This window comes from Corapipo altera, unplaced genomic scaffold (genome assembly GCF_003945725.1).
Source record: "Corapipo altera isolate COAL_440 unplaced genomic scaffold, ASM394572v1 201, whole genome shotgun sequence".
In the NCBI taxonomy this organism is placed as follows: Eukaryota; Metazoa; Chordata; class Aves; order Passeriformes; family Pipridae; genus Corapipo; species Corapipo altera.
Window position 1 is genome coordinate 2,789,285 of NW_020884940.1, and position 9,174 is coordinate 2,798,458.

Below are 9,174 nucleotides of genomic sequence, written 5' to 3' on the forward strand. Positions count from 1 at the left end.
AGACCCCCAGGAGGGGTCCCAGAGCCCTTGGGCCAGCAGGACACTGATGGGACTGGGACTGATCCTGGGCCTCTGTGCAAGTCTCAGAGGGGAATCGAGCAGGCTGGAGCCACCCCACTTCCACTAGCCCTGGCCAGTGATTTCAGCCCCGGCAGGGGCAGAGAGGAGGAGAGGACTGGAATTCACGAGGGCTGGAACTCGTGATGGCACTGGCACCGTTCGCCTCCCGTGGAGCTGGAATTTTGGGACTGCTTTGATGACTGACCAAGCGGGTGACACTTAAAACCTCCCAGTGCTTCCAGCAAACGTCCTTGGGGACATCCAATGTCACCTGGCAGCAGAGCCTGTCGCTGCAGGCTGGCGAGAAGGCACGAGGAGGCAGAGGAGGGCTCGGGATGAAGGATCCCTCCCCGGGCAGAAGGCTTGTGCAGGGCCCTGGTGCTGCTGTCCCCATCGTTGTCCCCATCGCTGCCCCAGCAGCCCTGAGCCGGCCTCAGGGCGGAGGGCTCGGACCTGACGGGATCACCCCTTTGGATGGAGGACTCGGATGTGATGGGATCACCCTTTCCCCGCCGGGAATTGCAGTGGCTCAGCTGGCAAAGCCCCCCTCGTGACCCCGCTCCTCCGCCGGACACAGCGCTCGCCGTCCCAGGATAACAGAGCCCCTCACCTGAGCCACCAGCTCTCGCTTCGCTGTGCCAAGCTTCTGCAGTGGCTTTCCCCCAGAGGCTGCATGAATCCCACTGGAAAAAAACGTTATTTATTTATTTTACTTAAAAAAACACCCCCCACTTGGCTTCGGGCTGGGGCGGGGGGTGGGATTTCACTGACGTATGAATGTGCCGCGACTACCTTGGTGTGACAGCAGGTCTGTTGTGTAACCCTGGCTGCTGCTGCTGCCCTCACCGTGCTCTGGAATAAACTTTGATATATATTTTATTCATTACATGCAGTGTCCTGAGGTGCTGGTTGAAATATAACCGAGAGGGTGATTAGAACAGGGATTAGCAAATAAGCCCCGGTAATGGCGTGTAATTAATACCGGGGTGGATTTCTCTGATTATCGACCTCTTCCCTCCTCCGGGAGTGTGGGGACATGGAAAATGTGCTCAGAATTCCTGCAGCAGAATGTCACTGTGGGTGGCCGGGGTCCCTGGCACCACATATGTAAGTATATATTTATATATATATATAAAAACATACAGACATTGTCTGTCCTGAAAAACTCATACAAGGTGACAAATCAGGTACAACTTGCACATAAATATGTGCAGAAAAGAGGTGGCAGAGAAATATTTAAGCTACCACCCTGCCTTTATGGTCCTGAGCTGGGAGACCTATGCCTTATTCCCATTAATCCCAGTTTTCAAACAATTCTTCTCGGGTTTGCGCTGCCCTAAGTGGAGCTCTGAGTGCTCTGATACCCCTTGGTGCTCCCTAATTTCTGCCCTTTCACTAAATCAGTCCCTGGGGGAGGTTTTCCCCTCAGTGCACAGCTGTAATCCCAGCCAGGAGGTGATTCCTGGAGCCGGGTGGGGAATTTGCTGTTAATAGCAGCTTACGGGTCTCAGCCAGGAGAAGGGACACATTATCTCTCTCAGGTTTTCAATTAATGGTATGAAATGCACAGCTTGGGCTTAAATCTCTTGATTTTTTTCCCCCCCTTTCTCTGGTGATTATTTGCAAATCAGCTTTTGACCCGATTAGAGCAGAACCGACTCAGAGGAAACGCAGGGAAAGACCTTAAAATTGTGATAAATCAACTCCATTAAACCAGTCGGACCAAAATAATTCAAAATCCTTCGATGCAATGGTTCATGCACACCCTTTGGTCTCAGGAAGGTTATGGTCTCATCCCACTTTGTATTCCTGGAGTATCTTCAGCTGGAATATGAAATCCATCACAATTCACACGCTTACTCCCATTTTTCTCAGGGATGTGGTCAGTGAGGGCAGGAGGAGTGTGGAAGGGCAAGAAGGAGACCCCAGGCCTCCTCACCACCCTGCAAATAGATGAAATAAGGATACCTGTCTACTCCAGGAGCCCAGGGAACACCACTTCCAGGATTTCAAAGGATGGGGAAAGGCAGTGGGGTCCCCCCTGTCTGCTGGGATGGGGGGACATCCCCTCATTCAGCAGTTAAACTGCACAGGGGAGGTTGGGACGGGCAGTTGTGTCCTGGTTTTTGGAGTGGAGGAATAACAGCAGCTCCCCAGGCTGATACTGGAGTGAGAAGTGATCCCTGTTTCAGGAAAAATAATTAGAAGGGAATAAAAGCTACTCTCAGAGTCCCCTTTCACAGTGGCTGCTCATGGGAGCAGCATCGCCTTCTGCACCTCCACAAGTCCCAGGAAGCTCCAGCTGACACTGCCACTGCTGGAGGGTCCTGGGCCCATTTGGGGCACAGATTAGGAGGTGGGAAACCCACAGCACCTCCAGCCAGAGCAGGAGCCAGACCCCCTGGTGCCTTTGGGATCACCCCCTGCCTCGGGAGCACAGGGCTTTACATAACCCCGCTGCCTTCCTGCCCTCCTGCCAGCGACACTGTTACATAAACAGCACTGACACTTGTTGGGTTTATGAGATTATTTTGTTACAGACTTTCTGGGAAAAATAAAATTAATGTGGCCTGTTAATACCTAAGCCTGGCTTCTCTCCTTTCCGCTGCTAATTCCTTCGGGCTAGTCCTGGTGAAGTGTGTGGGTGTGAGGGGGGTTGGCAGGGCCACAGGCAGGGGTGCCCAGAGCTGAAATGCCTCTGAGGGGCTGGTGTGAGAGCGAGGAGGGGAAGGCAGGGGCTGTGGGAAGGTGGTGGAGGGAGACAGGGACAGTGAGAGTGATGGAGAGGGGGATGAGGATAGTGGGAGGGTGATGGGGGAGGGAGAGGGGGTGGTACAAGAGTGATGGAGGGGTACAGAGACCAGGTGAGAGTGATGGAGGGGAGGACAGGGACAGTGGGAGGCTGATGGAGAGGGAACAGGGACAGTGGGAGGGTGATAGAAGGAGGACAGGGATGGTACAAGAGTGATGGAGGGGGGCCAGGGACAGTGGGAAAGTGATGGAGAGGGGACAGGGTGGGTGCAAAGTGATGAAGGGAGGTAAAGGGATGGGACGAGGGCGATGGAGGGGGTCGGAAAGGGACGGTCCCGGAGCGATGGGGAGAACGGGACAGGGCTACCCTCCCGAAGGTCCCAGGGACCAGGAGGCCACCGAGGCCGCCCGGAGCCTCCTGGTTCGGTCACCAGAGGGCACTGCGGGAGCCGCTGCCGCAGCCGCCGAGGAGGAGCAGCCCCGGGACGGCGGGGACCGGGCTGGTGGGTCCGGCTCCGCCCTCCAGCCCCGGCACCGGTGAGGTGTCCCCCCGCGCAGGGATCCCCAGCCAAGGCTGGGGGACAAGCCTCACTCTCACAGAGTCCCCCCGCTCCCCCCCAGCATCCCCCCAGCTCTTCTCTTTCCATCAGCCCCAAGTTTCCATCTCCATCCCCCCAGCTCCCCCCTGTCCTCCCCTAAGCTTCTCCTCTCTCCACCCTCCCAGCTCCCCCTCCCCACAGCCCAGCATGTCCCTGCACAAAACTCTGTGTGAGCACCTAAAGAACATTCCCCCCCTCTACCACCCTCACCCTTAACTCTTTCCTGCTGGGACCCCCAGTGTCCATTCCATGCCCTCTCCCTGCTGCGATGTTTTCTTCTTTAAGAGGTGGTTACAGCCCCAAGTAGTGGCAGGGAGTGGGAATTGCCCCCCTGGCCCTGATTTACCCCTTCCAGCATCTGAGCCCAGCCTGGGCTCCCCCAGAGCTTTTATGGGGGGCTGCAAGTCATCTTCCCCCACACCCCCAGCCCTGGGATGGGTAACCTTGTGCTTCATCCCAGTTCAGACGTGCTGAGAAGTGCCCATAAATCCCCTGTTTTCAGTTCTGTCCCCCCACTCCTTGCCAGACCCCCTCACTGACAGCCTCCACCTTTCCCCCCCAGACCCAAGGGCCAGTGGGTCAGTGTGGGATTTGCAGCCACCCCATCCCTGGGCTGAGGAGAGCTGGAGATGGGGGTTGCTGCCTGGGGGCTGAAGGTGGGCACCCCTTGTCCCCACCACCCCATGACCTCCTGCCCCAGCACCCCCAGGGGTATTTCCCCAGCTCTGTTGAGCTTCCAGGTCTCGGAAGCCCATTCCTGTAGCAGCTGACTGTCCTGCACTCTCCTTACTGTGCCAAGCTCCTCTTGGTCCACTTGTCTCTTCCCCACTAAAGCTCTTTAAGTCACTGATCTTTTTAAACCTCGGCAATCGGGTTGTTTTGCCCTGTAAATTAATGTGCCTAATTCCTGCCCTGCTTACGCCTGATTCCCAGCCCCAGAGTCCCACGCTGGGACTCTGCCCCTGCTCCTGTCCTGGGTGATTTTGACCATGGCAGCCCCACGGGGAGTGCTTTTGTGTGAAAAACAGCAGGAAGTGGCTTGTTCAGCCTCCTCACAGCCCTTTTCCAAGTGTTTGGGTGTTCAGAACAGTTTTCTCCAGGCATTTGAGTCCTTTTTCAAAAGAATCATGTAAGGGAAATTGAGTAATTAATGCTGCTGCGTGTGGGCTTAGAGAGGTGGTTTCTCAAGGCCCTTCTCCTTCCAGGAAGGCCAGGCTGGAGCTGGGCACAGCCAGGAGCGTCCAAGCCACGATTTTCCAGGGTTCAAGTATCCCTGCCTCTCACCTCCCTGCCGGGGTTGTCTGGATCACCCTGCGAGTCTCCCCTCACGGAGCAGCGTCTCTATTTTCAGCCCTGGCTGCCCTAATCGGATCACACGCTCTGCCCGCAGCCGGCTCCTTCCCAAAGCCCACAGGTGCTCCAGGTTACAAGCTCGGGCAGGAGCCGCCGTCTCCTCCGAGGGCTGAGTTTTCAGCAGAGGGGAATTAACCTCCTGCTCCTCCCCGGGGCTGATCCCGAGCGTCCCAGGACTCGCAGCGACCCCTTCCCTGAAGAACTAGGGTTTCCCTCCACCCGCAGCAGCCAAATCTGTGGATTGGCAAGGCCCGGGAAGGGTGATGGAGTGAGGAATGCGCCCCCAAAATAGCTCCATGACGTGCACAGCAAAGGGCAAGGTGCTGCTCAGTGGTTTTGCCTTGCTCGCTGTCCCGTCCCGTGCACGGCAGGGGGAGGTGGGAAGAAACCCCCCCCCCTGCAACCCCAATATATATAGAACTATAATAAATACATAAAATTTAATATCTAGATGTTGAATCCAACCCCCCAGCCTGCAGCAGGGATGCCCAGAGCAGACACTAAGGGAGACACCCCCTCCCCTGGCTGCTTCACTCCCTGTCCCTGCTAATCCCCGGCAATCCGACATGACGGGAGTCCTGTAACCTGATCACGGTTCATTAAGGGGTTTAACGAGATTATTTGCCAAAAGCACCAGTTACTGCCCGCAGCCCCTCCCTGGGGAGGATCCGGAGATCCCCGGGTTCTGCACGCTGGGATGTCAGCGAGGATCTCCCAAAACTCCAGCAGTGTAATCCCCAAAGTTAACAAATTTAGGGTTTGGGGGTTCTCATTCCAGGGGTGGGGGTGCAGAGGCAGCTCCGGGTTTTCACATGTCCCAGTTCCATTGTGTGGTGTTTATCCCTCCGTGGGTGACACCCCACCCTCAGCATCCCCAAACCAGGGTTTGTGTGCTGCCATAACTCCAGGAGGTGGAGATTTAAGGAATAATAATAAGAAAAAAAAATCCCCAAACTTTTCCAACCTTCTGTTGTTTGCAGGTGTGTTTGTTCAACCAGCAAAGCTTGTTTGGCAGAACTGAAAACATGGTGGTTTTGGGAGGTTTGAGTGATCCCAGTGCAGGGGCACATGGTGCTGATCCTGCTGTGAGCTCCTGTGAGGTGCTTTGCCTTGGAAGGGAGGGAGGGAAGGAAGGAAAAAAAGGAAAGAAGGGAGGAAGGGAAGAAGAGAGTGAGGGAGGAAGGAAGGAAGGGAAATAGAGGAAAGAAAATCCGCACACATCCCTTACTTCTCTTTCCCTTCCCACACCTGTGGGTCCTCAGCGAGCTCATCCCTGTGCCATGGGATGGGTGACACCAGGACTCCCCCCCTCAGCCTTTTTGGCTGGAAATAACCCCTGGGCAGGGCCCTGTGCCCACCACCCCACATGGGACCCCCGGGTACCACGAGGCATCGAGCCCCAGCGATGCCCCCGGGGTGCATCAGCCCGGCCCCCGGCCCCGGCACCGCTGACGCGCGGCCGGGCTGACGCTGGGACTATATCGGTCGGTGACAGGCAGGAAAGGAATCCGTGGAGCAAAGCCAGGCACAGGCTCCTCTCGGCTCTCCCCGTCGCCTCGCCTCTTATGGAGAGGAGCAGGAGGGAAGAGGGGCCAGGAGCAGCTCCCGTTATGGAGAAGCCCTGGGGAAACCCTGGCTCACCCGGGCACCCAGCAGGGCCCCAGCAGCCCCAAAGTCCCCAGCGTGCTTGGGACATGCCATAATCGGCGGGGACAGCCCAGAGACACGGCTTCGAGCCGTCCTGCCAAGGGGGTCCTGCCCTCTCCATGGTCAGGAGAGGTGGGATTCCCTGGGAGGTGCAATAATTACCTCCAGGTTTTAGGCAACTGCCAGACCTCCCCATGCAGAGGGACTTGTCGCACTGAAGAACACAGGGATACAAGGATTTAAATCCCAATGGGACCACAGGCAGGGCTGACACCTTTACCTTACAGCTGAAGCCTCCTGGAGAGGAAGAGGAAGAGGAAGAGGAAGAGCTCACACTGGTGCCCTGGTGGGAGCAGCCAGGCCATTAACTCGGCCTCACCCCCAGGCTTTCCATGCCTCTAATTCCCAATTAGTGCTGACTCTCGATGCTCCAGGGTCAGCCACTCTGCCAAGGCATGAGCAGAAGGACCTGGGGGGTGGGCAGGGGTTGCTGGGTGCCCCTGGGTGCCCCAGTGACGGTGCCTTTTGCACAGCCTCATTCCTTGATTCCTACACCATTTCCAAGCAGACTGAGCGGATGGGGAATGTGCTGCTCCCAGAGCTGGAGCTGGGAGATGGCTGAGGTGAGGGAGCAGTGTTAGGCACGTGTCCCTGCCCTGGTGGTGTCAGGGCAGGAGGGATTTTCGGTGCAGGATGGCCTTGCTTTAAAAAGCAATAAAAAATGATGCTTTAAGCTACCATGGACACAGGGAAAAGCCTCGGGATGTGAATTCTGGAGAAATTAAATGATAGATGAGACTTTCCCCCCCCAAGCACAGCGTTGTCACTGTGGGGGTGAGGGGCTGGGGGTCGTTTGGGGGGATGATGGCACTGGTGAAGGAGGGTGTCCGGCACCCCATGTGTGATGCTCCACTCCAACACCTCGGGGCTGCCACTGCACAGCGCTGCTCCCCTTCATACACAGCAGGATTTGGGGGTAGATTGGGGGTCTCTGGGGACCAGAGGAGCTTTGAGGATACTCAGCACAGGCCTCAGGGCAGAGCCAGGCATGCTACAGCTCCACCTCTCCCTGAACACCCCTTCCCTGGCGCCCAGTGGGTTTTTCCAGGGCCATCCAAGAGTGATTCCCCTTCTCTGGGTTGCAAATTAATTTTGTGCAAAACTTACGAGCATGAAGAGGCTCAAAACCCAGGCAGCTCAGCATGGTGACAGGTCAGGGCACAGCTGAACCCCCATGGCCAGAGCCTGCCTCCCCAGGAACTTCCCTCTGGAGCCAGGGAAGCAAATTCTCCTGCTCTTTCCCACGTGTTATTTTGCTGGACAAATATTTGCTTTGGAAAGCGCTGCCTTGCCTGAGCCCTGCAGCCAAGGCCGGCCCTGGCACCAAGGCTGCTCGCACCAGGCACCAGGGATGGATCCTGCTCCAACCCAAATCCGTGCTCTTTACTGAAGGGAAACAACCACCCTGGAGCTGGACTCTCACCAGAATGTTCTGTGGGGACTTGGGACCTTCCTTGGAGTGGGAATGTTACAGTCTATGGAGGCTGTGGGCTCTGACAAGGGGAGCTCCCTCCTTGGCCACTTCCACAGAAAGAGAATCACCTGGAAAACAGGGCAGCAGGGCTGGAGAGGAGGTCAGCACCCCATCTTGGAGCACCCCAGGACACAGGGAGTGCAGGAGAGGCATGTGGGGCACTCAGGGCTATTGAATGTCCATGCCGGGCTTGGAGCCTCCCAAAATACTAGGAGATAGGCTGGGGATACACCTGCAGAGGGAAAAGCCCTGGGAAGCTGCTCGAAAGCCTCAGAGGGAAATCCCAGGCTTTCTGTGCTGTTTTACAACCCCTCTTTGCTCCTAGAAATGCACTTTTGGCTGTGGGGAGCAGGAGAGGAGGTTGTGGTGGGAGCCGGGCATGGCTAGGGGGGTCTCTAGGGCAGGAATTAGGGGCAGGATCCCCCTCGGCGACTGCATTCCTGGCTCTGCCAGTGCTCCCCAGCCCTGGCCTCCGCACCGCCGGGAGCGCGACCAGCCCTCGGCGCTGGGACACTGCCCTTTGTTTCGGAGAATAAAGTTAGCGCTGTTACTCAGCCTGTCGCTATTCCAGCAATTCCTGCCTCCACTTTCGCTCGGCAGCAGCGGGAAACATTCCTGCCTGGGGGCTGCCAAGAAAAATACGCACCGGAGGGACACGCAGGGACGGGGACTGGCAGCACCGCGGTGACGGGGACGGCTGTGGGAACGCGGCTGCCCGGGATGGGCATCACACCCTGGCTGTGGGATGCTGCCTGTTTTGCATCCTATGGGACCCCATTCCCATCTGGAACACCAATAACCTGCTGCTATGGGTGGCTTTGGTCCCTTGGGTGCCCAAACAGCAACCAGAGGATGCGGGGACAAGGTGTGTCACCTCTGTGTGTCCCAGAGGTGAAGATTTATCTCCGAGTGCCACTGAATTCCACGGAAAGCTTTGCTGATGCCAGTGGGGCTACCATGGCTGCAGCCGCATGGATCCATGTGGTTTTTTTCTTCCCCTGCTTGTTTTCTGCCCTTTACCTTGTGATAGGCAAAGCCAACAGCCTGTCCTCGAGGTCCCTGTGCCCCCAGGAACCTCTCGTGTCCTTGTGCTGCTCCGGTGTTATCATCCCGAGTGGAAAAAGGCGGCTGCTCTGATAACCCTGCTCTGAGGGATAAAACAGCTGCCTCGAGGAAAAGCTGGGGCCTCTGCCAGATCCCACACACCAGCACCCTCCTCCTGCACACATC